The sequence below is a fragment of the Fistularia commersonii genome, chromosome 3 (genome assembly GCF_037954325.1).
Source record: "Fistularia commersonii isolate RoL2024-O1a breed Wild chromosome 3, RoL_Fcom_v1.0, whole genome shotgun sequence".
Taxonomy (NCBI): domain Eukaryota; kingdom Metazoa; phylum Chordata; class Actinopteri; order Syngnathiformes; family Fistulariidae; genus Fistularia; species Fistularia commersonii.
In genome coordinates this window covers 26,225,100-26,240,391 of record NC_141286.1, presented here as the reverse complement: position 1 = coordinate 26,240,391, position 15,292 = coordinate 26,225,100, and the positions used below count along the sequence as shown (strand labels likewise).

The window sequence follows — 15,292 nt, the reverse complement described above, 5'->3', positions numbered from 1 at the left end:
ATGGAGGTGGAGATGGAGATGTAGGAGGTAGAGATGGAGATGTAGGTGGAGCTGGATATGAAGGTGGAGATGGAGGTAGAGCTGGAGGTCAAGATGTAGGTGGAGGTGGAGATGGAGATATAGGAGGTGGAGATGGAGATGGAGATGGAGATGTAGGGGATGGAGATGGAGGAGGTGGAGATGGAGATGGAGATAGAGATGGAGATGTAGGAGATGGAGATGGAGATGGAGATAGAGATGTAGGTGGAGATGGAGATGGAGGTAGAGGTAGAGGTGGAGGTGGAGATAGAGATGGAGGAGATGGAGATGGAGCTGGAGGTGGAGGTGGAGGTGGAGATAGAGATGTAGGTGTTGGTGAAGGTGGTTCAGATGTCATCTCACGCCCCCCGAGCCTCCACCCTCAGCCTGACACGCTGTCGCGCCCCCTGAACCCTGAAATGTGAACGTAAACTCAATAAACGCTCCTGACAGGATGTGTGTGTGTGTGTGTGTGTGTGTGTGTGTGTGTGTGTGTGTGTGTGTGTGTGTGTGATGTTTTTCGGGCGGAGGCTGTGTCTCGTACTGTCGCCGTGGCGACGCGGCACCCTGAGCGAAGGTGACAGGATCCTCACATCTGCTCCCCCTCGGAGGCGGAGAACGTCTGATAATTGACCTGCCAGCTTCTGTATTCATGCCTGACTTTAGATTATGTCTGGCGTGTGTGTGTGTGTGTGTGTGTGTGTGTGTGTGTGTGTGTGTGTGTGTGTGTGTGTGTGTGTGTTGTGTGTGTGTGTGTCTGTGCATGTGTGTGCGACGGAGCTGCTTTACACAAATCTTTCCCCGATAAGCACATTTATAACCATCTATAACCTTTATTATCTTGACGGCGTCCATCGGAAATTCAATGTTCTCAGAGGCCCAGCTTTATGTTTGGGTCCACACATTTCAACATTATATATCTAGAAAATAATATATACATTTTTTCCGGTATACTGTGTGTATAAAGAATGTCGACTGCAGTGATTTAATTAACAAAACATAAGCCCTAAATGTCAGGTCATTCCTATGATATATATATATATACATATATATACATATACATATACATATATATACGCATTGTTTGTATATATAAGTATATATATGTATGCATATATACGTATACTTATATATGGATTTGTTGTTTATCTACACATTTTTAAACGGTGTATATGAACACATGCATACAATGTGTACACGTGTGTGCGCATGCACTATATACATACAGTGTGTATTTATACATATATGTACAGCGTATATATATATATATATCTATATATATATATATATATATATATATATATATATAGGACTGTCTCAGAAAATTAGAATATTGTGATTAAGTTCTTTATCTTCTGTAATGCAATTAAAAAAACAAAAATTACTTTTCATGATATTCTCATATTCTGAGATAGGATTTTTGAGTTTTCTTAAGATATAAGCAATAATCAGCAATATTAAAATAATAAAAGTCTTGCAATACTTCACATGATTTTTGATGAATCTAGAATGTATGACATTTTTGTTTTTGTAATTGCATTACAGAAGATAAAGAACTTTATCACAATATTCTAATTTTCTGAGACAGTCAGAATATATATATATACAATATAAATATAAAAATAATAATAATAATATATAATGTAATAATGTAATATATATAATATAAAAATAAAAGAATAATATAAAATATATGTAAATATATAAATACATAAAATATATGTATATATATATATATATATATACATACAAACACACATGTATGTATATATACATACACACATATTCAATGTGTATTTACACACACATATATAGATACAGTGTTTATGAATTTTAAATACATATATATAGTGTGTATTTGCACATACATGTACAGTGTATATATGCACACACAAACACACATGAATGATGTGTATATACATAAACCTATTGTGCGTATATACACACAAACACAGTGTATATAGAAACATACAAACATATATAATGTGTATTTACACACACATATATATACAGCATATATATAAAGTGTGCATATAAGTATACATATTATGTCCATATATACACGTATGTACAGTGTGTCTATACATTTACACACACACACACCTACGTGAACCAACAGTGTGTGTAAATCGATATATATATAATTGCAGCGTATATAAACATACACACAGTGTGTATAAAATAAACACACTTGGACCAGGAAGGCCTTTCAAAATAAAAGCCGGAGGTAAAAGTCAGGCGAAGCTGGATTCAGAAAAAATAAAGCTCACACACACACACACACACACACACACACGTTTGTCAGCGTGCACGTGTGCACGAGGGATCTAGGAGGGGGGGGGGCAGTGGACGTCTGGGAGAGGCCAAGGAGGCGCGAGCCATTAGCGCCTTCGCCTCCGGCGCCGCACGCCGCCTGCTAACGAGGATCAAACCCGGCGTCTGACATTTGCAATCTGCCGCTGACATCACACGCCGCCTTGTAAGACGGCCATTAAATCGCGGCGTCCCCCCCAAATCCCCCTCCAACCCCTCGCTCGCGCTCACAAATCGTTCACTCCGGGAGTGTGTTTAGCTGTTTAGCATGCGGCGAGATTTTTTTTTTTATTTGTTATTTTTTCGCCCGACAAACAAGGTTCATTAGATCAAACGCCGCGGCCATGTTTGTGTGCACGTCTTGCGGAGACACGACGGCAATTAACCACCGGCGGGATGAGACGACCTGCGGGCAGGACAATTACAAGCTGACATTCTCAGGAAGACATTTTAGAAAATATAAAACACATTCAGTCAGTCACATCAAATCATTCATTTGTTATCTAAACCACTTATCCAGCACCCAGGGCCGGGGGGGGGGGTATTCCAGCTGTGATTGGCCAAGAGGGTTCAGCTTGGACCAATCACAGGACCACATATAGAGACACTTGTTTTTGTAGTGTTGGGGGAACCTGGAGAACCCTGAGGAACCCCACGTAGACCCGTGGAGAACATGGAGACTCCACACTGGAAGGGAAGTGAAGCTGCAAGCAGACTTTCTACTGCAGAAACTGAAGGACGGCTGAGAAGAAACAACAGGAAAAGGAAAGCAGAAGGCAGAAAGCAGAAGGCAGAAGCAGAGGGCTGGAGAGGCTCTGGCAGGGATGGAGGAGTGGATGGATGGAGAAAGAATTTCATCGCAAATAAACTCAGGAGACAACAGGGGAAACAGACAAACACACAAACAAAATGTCAGAGTGTGTTTAGTTTTGCTTAAAAAAGTTACCCACTGATGGCCTTGAAGGGTTTGGACACACACACACACACACCCACACACACACATAAGCACACCCTGAGGTTAAACGGTCCGAGCTACTTCACTACACAAGCTAATTTGCATTTACAACTCTGATCTTCCCTGAACCCCGCCGCCCCCGGGTACCTGGACCGGAGTGTCCAGATAACACCTGGGTTACAGGGCCTTACAGGGAACGGGTCATTTATAAGCCCAAGAGGGTTCATAGGCACTCTAGAGATACCAGCAAGTACTCCCTAGCTAACACCAAGTACCCCAAATCCCAGCAGCTTTTCCATAGATACCTGCAAGTAACCCCAAGAAACTGGCACCTACCCCGAGGGATACCAGAAGCTATTCCATAGATACCGGAAAGTAGTCCACAGATACCGGTGGCATACTGGAAGCTATTCCATAGGTACCTTCAGGAAGCCCCTAGAAACCGTCATGTAGCCCATAGATACCAGTGGGTACTCCATAGATACCAGTGGGCACTCCAAAGATACCAGCATGTATATGATAGATACCAGCGGGTTTTCCACAGACACTAGTGTCTTCAACATAGATACCAGGTGGTATGCCCTAGATACCAGTGGGTACTCCATAGATACCAGTGGGCACTCCAAAGATACCAGCATGTATTTGATAGATACCAGCGGGTTTTCCACAGACACTAGTGTCTTCAACATAGATACCAGGTGGTACGCCCTAGATACCAGTGGGTACTCCATAGATACCAGCAGGCACTCCAAAGATACCAGCATGTATATGATAGATACCAGCGGGTTTTCTGCAGAGACCAGTGTCTTCACCATAGATACCAGTAGGAATTCCATAGATACCAGCAGGTACACCACAGAAACAAACAGGTACTCCATAGGTTCCAGCAGATACTCCACAGATACCAGTGGGTAGTCCAAAAATACCAGCATGTACTATGCAAAATCAGCAAGTGCTCCTAAAAAACACCAGCAAGTACTTAACAAATACCAGGGGGTACTCCACAAATACCAGCTACATAACAAGAGCCGACCGAAAATACTACGGTATCTCGTATTCGCTCTTGATGGACGGATGAAAGGATGAATCTGTCCCACTAATTGGACTGATCTCGTCCCAGTTTCTCCGACAACCTAAGTTTTTAAGTTACGAAAAGAATATTTCTTTCACTTTGACTTCAATCTGATTCAGCTGAAGATTTCTTCCTTTCATTACCGTCCCGTCCCGGGCGCCAGTGCGGTATGTTTCATATGCAGATGGTGAAAGTGTTGGGTTTCCTGCGCAGCTCCGAGGTCTTCCAGGGTTGGCCGGGACACATTTTAAAGGTTCGTCCTCACGCGGTTACGGTACAGGAAGGGTTCCGCCATGCAGTTTTGTACCCGGCAGCCTGCGGCGCCCCAAGGGTGAAGGCTAATCTTATAATCTTGTTAGCACATATTTACAGTCGAGTGAACGGAATATTCTGCAGCGAGAAGAAGTGGGAGGGGGTTGGTGTCGGACCGGGGATGGAGATCCACGGCGAGATTAAGACGCTAATCTACTCATCTGATGTTTAAGTGCTGCGATAAGACTTTCTGGAGTGGGTACGTTTGGCCGTCGAGTGCGCGCTCGTGCCGAGGAGGGATCCCGATTTGTCAAGTCGGACTTTATTTCTCCGGCGCCGAATCCCGACCCGGAGGTGAGATGGCTCCTTCCAAGTGGAGCAGGTCTGGACCAGACTCTTTAAGATGATCTTCAGAAACCCAACATCGAGGACGTCAGCCTCGACTGCTTGGGACAGGAGCAGGGGGGACGGTATGTCGAATTTTTTCTATGATACATGCATTATATCTTAATTTTTTTTTTTAATTTATTAATACATGTATGAATAATGTTTATAGTGAGATTTATTGGAATGCATAATATAAATTATGTAAATATTACATCCATGTCTGTGGAGGTTCTCAGTCATCCAAGTCTTGGGGAATTCTTGTCAAAATCTTCTTGTTGTGGTAACTGGACTTGAATTTAAGTGCAAGTCCTGTGGACTTGAGGAAATTCAAATTCTCTTATAAATGTATTTGCGGAGGAACTTTGACATCAGCTTGGAGTTGTCCCAGATCCGCACTGTTGCCCAGTGATACAAGCCCAGATCTGAGTTAGGACTAGACATTGGGATGCGCCGCCCGCCACGAGGAGCCCCGGAGAAAGTTATGGAAAAACACGAGTGAGGTGAGAGTTTAGTGGACTCGTCTGGGAAGAAGTTGTCAAGGATGAGATACGCTGACGGCAGTGAAGTGCGGTGAGGTTCATGGCTGGTGAGGCAGGAGAACTGCGTGCCTCACTTAGTGGCTCTTTGCAGCCACTTCATGATCGCTCAGCACAAGAAACTAGTAACACACAAAACAGTTGTTGGCAAATTGGAAATGTAGTTCATATAGCAAAAGTGTTAATAGCGATATCGCTATATCAAAATCAATATATCGATATATCAAAATCTTAAACTATAAAAAAAAAAAATCTCACCCACTTACTGTAAATTGTAATAATTTATCTCTCTCTATATATTCATAACTGTGCAATATTTCATTTCATAACAGCTGCATGTGATACTCTTGTGCACTCCTTATCTTTCACTTGGTACCTCAGACCTTAAGACACTTTATAGTCTTGCCTTGTTACTTGGACACTCTAGAGTTTATTTGTATTTCTTATTCTCCCCCCTTTTTTACTGTTTATACAATTTCCTACTATTATTTATAATTATTATGTTTTACTTGAAACTCTGGCACAACAATTTCCTTCGGGATAAATAAAGTTGTTCTTATTCTTATTCTTATTCTTATTCTTATTCTTATTCTTATTCTTATTCTTATACAGAGAGGCAACAGTCCGGTCTCAGTGGAAAGATGCCGGCAGTCAGCCCTCATTGAGGCTCGGCTGTTCGCAGCCTCACCGCACGTCTCTTCTCGGAATTTAAACAGCAAATTTGAAAATCCAGCCATTTGGAATAAAAATCAATCTGAAACTGGTGTTCAATGAAAAATACCTTTAAATTGCAAATCACTGATAAATAGAACCATTTCATTCTTTTTTTAATTTTACATTTTTTCTTTCCGAGATTGGCAAGTGAGGCACAGCCTCTCCTGCCTCACCTGCCTGCACCGCACTGGGTGACGGACAGCAACATCTGTGAGAAGGCGGGAAACATTTACGGCAACGTGAACCGACGAGGCGTCGGAAGCCTCGTTCGAGGCCGGTTGGGACGGTTTGATGGTTTGACGGTTTTTGAAAAAGGAGCTTCACTCAATGGACATAAAGCGGAGCAAAGTTACAATTAGCAATGCGCTGTAGCATCAAGGGAGCCGGTGAGTTAAGGATAGAAAACCAAATGAAAAACTCCTCCAACCATCTGCTCCAGCGCCGCCAGCATCTGCATTTCATCGTCACCGTAAATTATCAAACCACTTTATCTCTTTACTTTCTCCTTTATTAATAATTTTTCATACAGTGTTTGTTGTTGGTAAAGCACCTTTTTCTTGTTTAAGGAATTTCCCCCCCGAGGGATCGATAAAGTATTCAGATTCTGATTAAAAAGAAAAGTAACAGAACCGCGGCTCTGGAACGGATTCATAGCGTTTCAATTCATTTTAATGGGAAAATTTAATTTGATGTACGAGTTCCGAGCTTGGTCACGGAACGGATTAAACTCCCAAGTAAAGATATTCCTGTAATGAATATGTAAATATATATCATTTTATTTAAAAAAAAAAGACGCCGCGCCACTTTCAGGGCCGAAAGAGCAGTCGACGTCGGCGGCTGATGAAGTTTTGAGAAACGACGACAAATTAGTTGTGATGTTATGTTTTCTGATCAGGTGTGTTGTTGGACTTGGACAAGGGTGTAAGGCACACACACACACACACACACACACACACACACACACACGTGCGCGCTCATCCGCACTCAATTACACAGCCATTAGTGTCAATGGCAGTTGGCGGGATCTGTCGGCGTGCCAATCAGACGGCCATCTGCTAGCTAGAAGAGCCTTTCCACACAAACCGGCTCGGCGAAAACATTCGCTTGTTTGCTTTCACAGAGAAAATGAAACTTTAGTATTTGTGTTCTGCGGGTGTGAGATGATAACAGATACCTGGGATTGAACAGGAAACAGGGACCAACACGCCGACGGGAAGGTTAATCCTCGTACAAAATGCAGATTCTCCTCCGGCGTGCTATGCTAGTTAACAGCATTAACTACTTTTATAACGCTACAATACTTTGTGCGACCTCGCAAGATCAAGACATCACACATCAACATTCCTTTCTCAACGTAGCCTCAGATCTTAAGGTAAATAAAGCGCGAGATGCGAGCGCTAGAAGTGTATTTACCCTTCAGTAGCGGTCGGAGACGTGAGATGCAGCGTAAGCAGAGCTAACGATTAATTATTAATCGGATAACTTATCATTCAAAAGAGCTCGCGAGCTTCCTGGTTGTAGTTTTTTTCCCGTAAAAACAGATGATGTTAGCAAAGCCGCTAACGCTAGCTGCTCGGGGGGAAAACACAACGTTAACAATCGAGTGACGAGTAAAGAGCTAGGATTTAGCATTAGCGAAGTCATTCAAGTCCGAACTTGAGAACACGGACGGTACCTAAAATGGAGATTGCGCGTCAGCCTCGGCAGGACGATAGAAACGCTAAAGTTGATGGCTTTCTCCCATCCAAGATGGACGCCCGAGCCTCAAATCAGCCGCCGCCGAATCAGCGAACGTCCGCAAACGCCACGGTGACCCACATGTGGGCGCCGCACGCAAACATCTCAGCCGCGCCCCCATGATTCACCCTGACGGGCGCCATGTTCTTTGGCGTGTCCTGAGCTGTTTTCCCTGATTTACCGCGACAAGTGCAAACATGTTAAAAGCCGTCCGGCAGGACGACGGGGTCGCTGCGCACCGTCAGCCGCTCGCCGATCTCTGGCGGATCGCAGACGTGCGACCTGCGCCGAGGATACGTGGCTAAAAAAGCCAAGGTGCAAAAACGCGGCGGAGATGACACGATCGCGGCCTCGCCTCCTGCGGCGTCTTGTCACAAGTCGTCGCGTCAAACATGGGAATGTAGGTTTTTGTCCCTTCGAGAGCGCATAAATACTTCACGGGTGTTTTTAAAATAAAGATCAGGTTTGTGTCTGAAAGACGCAGACGGCGGCCTTTCGCCGGCGTACCTTTGCGTTATCGCCTCACGTCGTGTCGCTGTCTCGGACAGCGCGCCGCCCCGCCGTTACCGGCTCCCCGCATTCTGCACATTTGCCGGATAAAGATCTTTTTAATTAAAGAGGACGTCTTCGGCGCGGCACGTTTTCCCCGAGACGTGCCAGCGTCTCTGAGCCGGTCGCCATCTGCCGCCGCCGCCGTCCCCGGCAAGCCGCCAGCCGGCGGGAGGGAGGCGGAGCCGGGAGGCGAGAGACGAGTCCGGCGGGCGCTTTGGCCCGAAGGAGGCGTCGGACGGAGGAGACGTCGATCCTCGTGACGCTCGGAGTTTGGAGTTTTTACTTCCAGTTGTGATTCTTTGGAGAAGCGGACCTTCTGCTGGTGCAGGAACTGCAGTCTGAAAGGACCTCAAGGCCATTGGAGGGATTTTCAGTGTGTTCTTGTACATTTAGTTAACAAGGTTCCAACCAAGAACCACACCTGTTTGGACCTGCGAACACCTTGAAGGTTCAGGTTCCACTAGTGAGCCTTTATTTCTGCTCTGTACCGCTACCCTCTGTACTCAATCCCAGATGGCACTGGGGCGAGAGGCGGGGCTTGTCTCCTGCCAATCACAGGGCCAAATGTAGAGACATCAAACCATCTGTCCATGGAGACTCCACACAGACACAACCCTAGTCGGAATCCAACCGGCGACCTTCTTACCCTCAGCCGTCAATCATCAACATCCAACCTTTCACTCTCGCACCTACGGACAATTTGAAGTTGTCCTCTAACCCGCTAACCCGTCTTTGGGATGCTGGATGAAGACCGAGAACCCGCAGAGAATCCAGGCAGGACACGGCAGAACGTGGACACTCTACAAAAAGAAGCCCAGTCGAGGAAACGAAGGAACCTTGTCGCTGAGGGGCAGCACTACGCCACAAAATACACCAATACTATTCAAATATCATACTGCTGTCTTTGTAATTCAACAAAAGGAATAAACAAACAGAGATTAATAAGTGGTATTAGCTATTAGCATAGCACCGGCATGTAGGCAGATGGTTAAAAAGGGAACGTTGGGCTGTGTCAGCTGTTCAGACCCAGCTTGGCACCGTGGGGAGTCCGGAAAAGGCCACCGGTCACCGAATCCCCCAGTCTGGAAGCCACATCTTCTGGGGAGGAACAGGAAGACCCGCTGGCTGACAATCAGTCAGGGAAGTGAGGGCTTTCAGCTGGTACCACAGTGCTGATAGAGACAAGAGGAGGCTCCTTGTGGATGGCGACATCCAGATGGAGGACCAGCTGAGGCGCCGGTGAGGGAGCGTTCCAGAAGCAGCGAGTGATTTTGATGTGCGACAAGCCAGTTGACTCATCAAGGAAGCTTGGAGGTGTGTTTGAAACAAGGGATCCACACCAGCACCATGAGGGGAGTGGACCAAGTTGTGGAGGAGGTGGTCCAGTGAGGTCTTGTGTATCCAGGGGTGACAAGGTGGTGGTTAAAGGAGGCCCTACACTTGTATGGCTTGTTCCGGGCACAAACAGTGAAGGTGGTAAATATTCCTCCACGAGAAGATCCTATTAAGGAGGTTGAACCCAGGAGAAGAACAAGGTGAGCAAATCCGTCTGCTTTTGGGCCTTGAGCATCGTAGGGTCGATCTGCACCTGCTGTGAGACCCCGAGAAGCTGATTCTGAGGCGTGAGATTCAGGCCCGTTTCTTTGCCTCGACACGAAGCCTCAGGCTTAGCGATGCGTGGAGGCTCATTTCAGATGGACGACCAGCTCCTGATAGATCCTGGGAAGAATTACCCATGTCATCCAGGTACATGCAAATGAACAGGTCGAACGTGTCCTTGAGGAAGTTGTTTACAAGAGTCAGGCTGACTGGGGTGGAATTTTAAAGACTACCGCAGACCAGGTATTCATGATGCCCCATGGGAAGGGCTGGAGGAGTTTAAGCGTTATTCCACTCATCACCCCATCATACCAACTCACACCAGGTTGTAGGTGCTTGGAAAACCAGACGTGGTGAAGATGGGCGGTCCTTGAATCCCATAAGAAGCAGCAGACTGAGGCGAGTTCAGCACAGCACCAAAGAGATATCGACCAAGAACCCAAATTCATATCAGGGCTGCGTTTAAGGACCCTCAGATGAAGGACTGGTGGTAATTTGAACAAAGTGACGAGGTAGACATGGTGTCACCACACCGTCGCCTCTGCCTTTGAGGAAACCCAACATCTGAATGTCCAAAGGGGGAAAGTCCCTGTGGAGATCAACTGCTCCACTGAGTGACTACATAGAAGATCACCTTTCTTTAAGGTTCTACGGCACAGAAGTTCTCAACTGCTTTCTGTCTTCTCATATCAGCCACAAAGATGTCAGACTCAGAGCTCGGACCATGTTTTGCAAGGAACCCTCTACGTTTGATGTCGATGTTCACCTTGAAATCCTGCTCATTTTGGTTTCACAAACATTATTTTGGACGGAAGCTTGGAGACCCTGGGGTCAGGAGACCCTATTGTCACTTGTATGAGAAGTCTTCCAGGTCACGGAGCAAGAAAGCATACAACTGTGGACCGAACAGCAGGTATGTCCAGGAGAGGAAACATCACAACGGGCCACGGAGTGGCAGAAAAAGGGGGTCTGGTCTGAGTGATACCACCTCTTTATCATCATCTGGACAATGCTCTCTTGGGACAACCTGTCAATCATCTGGATGGTACTTTGACAGATTCCATCATCAAAAATGAATGCTCTTACAAACAAGGTCCTCCCTCCATGGAACTGATGTTCAGTGACAGCAGTGACCTCTGTCAGCAGGACTTCAGCTTTGGAAAAATGAAGACTTCAAGGTTCTGACTCCAAATCCTCCAGTTATCAATTCAGAGGAGCATCGTTGGGGTGACGGTGTGCTGCTAACATCCTCATACCAAGCAACAGAGAAGACCTACGGTGGAGTCCAGGTCTCTACAGATCAGAGAAGAGGGGTTTACACGGTATCAGTCCGGAATCAGTGCACGGTAGACTATTACCCTTGTATGGCTTGTTCAGCCTCCGTGTAGAAGCCCACTGGGAGGACCCACGTTAGCTTCCTGACGCTTCATGCTAACTCCTGAGAGCAGCAAATGAAAATAAATTGCAGTACTGTCATTTCTGAACTATGAGCTTTGAACGCCTCACACGCTTTGAACGCCTTAAACAACGATGCGGCTAATTTTTGGATTTATTTTTTGGCGCTAATGATCTTCACGCGGCCAGAACATTTAGCCTCGTCACATCGGACCAATGAAATGACCGTCAAATCATGAGGGTTTTAAAAATCCTAACGGTTTTAATGCCTATTCGGAAGACCAAGATAGTCATCGGCTGGAGGACAAAACGGCGAAAGAAAATGGATGGACTTTCCTTTTGCTTTATTGATTATTCGGTGTTTTCATCGGCTGAGTTACAGCCGCTGTTTGGAAAAAAAGCATTTCCGGAGTGTATTTGCGGATGTTATCGCTATGTATTTAATTAGAATAAAAAAAAAAAGTGTTTGAGTGTAAATATCTCATGTTATAACGTGGACACCTGTGACACACATATATATACACATAAATTCATTTAGTTATTTTTAGCCGGTGCAGGTTATTTCCAGATGTGCTCAAAAGTCCGGAAAATACGGTACTTTACTTATTTTATTTCCAAAACTTGGTCTTGCGTTTGAAAATGTACTGTAGGAAGTACATGATCGAGTCAGACTCAACCAATGCATAAATTCTGGATGCAAATGGAAGCAGGTATGCTTACGAAATAAACTCCGATAATAAAGCCCCGAAAGTGTGAAAGTTCTTGCGAGAACAAATCAGAACTTTGACAGAACTTCCAGCGTCGGCGTTCGGTTCCAATGTTCAGGCTGTCGCTGCCGCCGAAGAACATCTTGGTCTCTTTGTTTCCCCGGACCTTAAATCCCCCTCGCACAAGAACACACAATCAATCATGGACCAGAAGGAGCTGGACTGGAAAATGAACATAAAACTTTCTCCCTCCAAACACACACACACACACACACACACACACACAGCCTGGTCTATTGGCTAAATGAGTGTTTAGGGACTCCAGAGATTCCAGTTAATTACAGGACACTTGATCTGCTGGACTCTTTGGGTTCTGTTGAGTTTTAGCCGTTTCTACTTTGTGTGGATTTGAATAATAACGACCAAACTGTCGTGGATGTTTAGCGTTTTCCTCCAGTAAACTCACCGGCACGTCTGGAAAGAAGGCTACTTTTAATTCGGCGGGATTATTGACCTGTCCGGTGCTGAACTTCTGGTTCTTGAAAGGGTACTGATGATGCTGGAAGAAATGGAGTCTCGGGATATTTGAGCCGGACACAGAAGACTAAGGACTGCACTGAAGTGAATAATGAGGTTGGAATTAATCATTCATTCATTATCTATACCACTTATCCTTACGCTCCGCGTAAAACGGCGCCGGAGGCAGCGCTAGCTGTCATTGGCCGAGAGGCCGGGTTCACCCCGGACCCGATCGATCCCCTACGGAGACGTACAACATCTATCTTCTCCTGCATGTGTTTGGACTGCGGGAGGAACCCGGAGAACCCTGAGGAACCCCGAGGGGAGAACATGGAGACTCCACACAGGTAGAAGAACTCCCTGTGGGATTCCAGGGATCTTCTGCGTCACCGCTACCTCTGGACCAGATCTCTGGGTCCACATCCGACCGTGACGTCGGGAGGAAGACGGAGAACCTGAAGGGACCGCAGAGGGAGAACCCAGTCGAGTCCTGGATCTACCTCCGGATCTGTGCCGAAACATCCCGTTTACGTTTTAATCACAGCGCCGGGTCTCTGCTTCCACCCATGTGGCAGAAGATGGATGATGTTTGTTGATGTTTAACTTCCAAAATGCAGGATTTCAGCGAGACAGTAATTGGGATTTGGCCCGGCAGTGACGGAGATGTGGGAAAGATGGCGTCTGGCGGCGGCGAAGCACGGCTGTGTAATAAGATCATCTCGGCGGTTTAAGCCATCAGGACAACAAATCCCCCACTTCCCTCCATCATCGCCGTTAAATCGGCGCCGCGCCGCCGGCCGCCTCGCCGTCGATAAGTGCTCTAAATGCCCAAACTTTAAACCGTTCTAAAGGGGCAAATCCCCACAATCTTCTGGGAGTGGGTCTTAGCGGTCGGGACTGTGTTTTAAGCACCCGCGGGATAAAACTCTTAATGGTCATCATGAACTGTAATCCAGGGGCGACAAAGGGAGGGAGGGGTCTAATCCGGGGGACGGCGCAATCCCGTTTTACGGAGGCGGTATCTCTCGCGCTACGACGTCAGCGCGCCGACAGCTGCACGCCGGCGGTAATTATGCGTCGCAGATGTGGAGGATGACGAGTGAAAGCTGCCGTTTCACGGTGGGAAATGGCGGCGGGACGTGTAGCCGAAGAACCCGGGTTCTCCTGGTTCTGTTGTACGCCGAGCGCGTGCGTGCGTGCGCGTCGCTCGGCGGCCATGTTTGTTTTGACCTTCGCCTCCCAAAACTACAGCCTCACCTCCACGTGCACAGATGTTCCCCCTTATCGCTCCTCCAGCCGTTTCTAGATCTTTCCCTCGAGCTTTATTTCATTTTGCAATTCTTTCCGCAGCAGTGCTAACTGTGAGCATGTTGGTGCTGCTCGGCGGCCATGTTTGTAGTTCTAAGACCTATAATTGTAGTCCAAGCCGCGCGAGGACTTCTGGGTCCGACCTGGCGGCTCCAGCTTTTCTTCTCGGAGTCGGGTTGAGGAAAAAGGGGCGGGGCCTAACCCTCGCCGTCACGCCGCACTGTGACCTCATCTTCTCGTGAGAGAAGATACCTGTCCACCAGGTGGAATCCAGGTGGACAGGTTTTCCACTTCATCTCCAGGAGTTTATTTTGAAATTCCTCCCAGTGCATCGGCGCTGGACTCGACCACGTTGTCGTCGATCGGCGGCCATGTTTGTGTTTAATTTGTTTGTAGTTCTAAGGGTTGTCGTTTTGAGATGCACAACTTGCAGCGGAATTTTTTCGCCGAAAAAATGTTATGGTATGAATGATTTAGTGCGTAAATCCTCTGAACATCAATGTGAGGGTTCCCTGGGAACGCTCAGGAATATCTGTCAAACATGCACTTTGGATCAACTTCATTCCGTGCCGTTTTTAAATCTTTATTATTTAAACAGTACAAACAACCAAGAGCTGGCCTGGAGGTCAAAGGTCGTGACCCGGCTGTTGGATCAGGAGAGAATATGGACGTCGTAGTTTCAGGTCCGATCGGTATAAAGATCTGAGAAGGTTATGCGGTTGTTGTTTTTTTTTACGCAAAGGGTATCAGGAAGGTTGGGGGCGGAGCCACTTCCAGCCGCCATTGGGGGGGCGGAGTTTAATCTGGACAGGTCAGCTGTCAATCACAGACGTCCGAAACCATTCACCCTCTCAATCTCACAAACAGATTCAGAGAAGATCCCGCTGAACCGACTGGACCAGGAAGGAAGATCTGGAGAACATGGAGAGAATGAAGGTAAGAGAACATGGAGAGAACCGAGGGTAGGAGAACATGGAGAGAACCAAGGTTGGAGAACATGGAAGGAATGAAGGTAGGAGAACATGGAGAGAACCGAGGGTAGGAGAACATGGAGAGAATGAAGGTAGGAGAACATGGAGAGAACCGAGGGTAGGAGAACATGGAGAGAATGAAAGTAGGAGAACATGGAGAGAATGAAGGTAGGAGAACATGGAGAGAACCAAGGGTAGGAGAACATGGAGAGAATGAAAGTAGGAGAATGTGGAGAGAACCAAGGTAGAAGAACATG

At 46.5% G+C, this 15,292-nt stretch overlaps 1 protein-coding gene across 4 annotated transcripts in view; it reads right to left on the bottom strand.

The window, feature by feature from the left end:
* Positions 1–15,292, bottom strand: part of LOC147235985 (glypican-6-like) — a 123,162-nt gene that overhangs the window by 34,798 nt on the left and 73,072 nt on the right. The gene's annotated exons all lie outside the window — the stretch shown is intronic.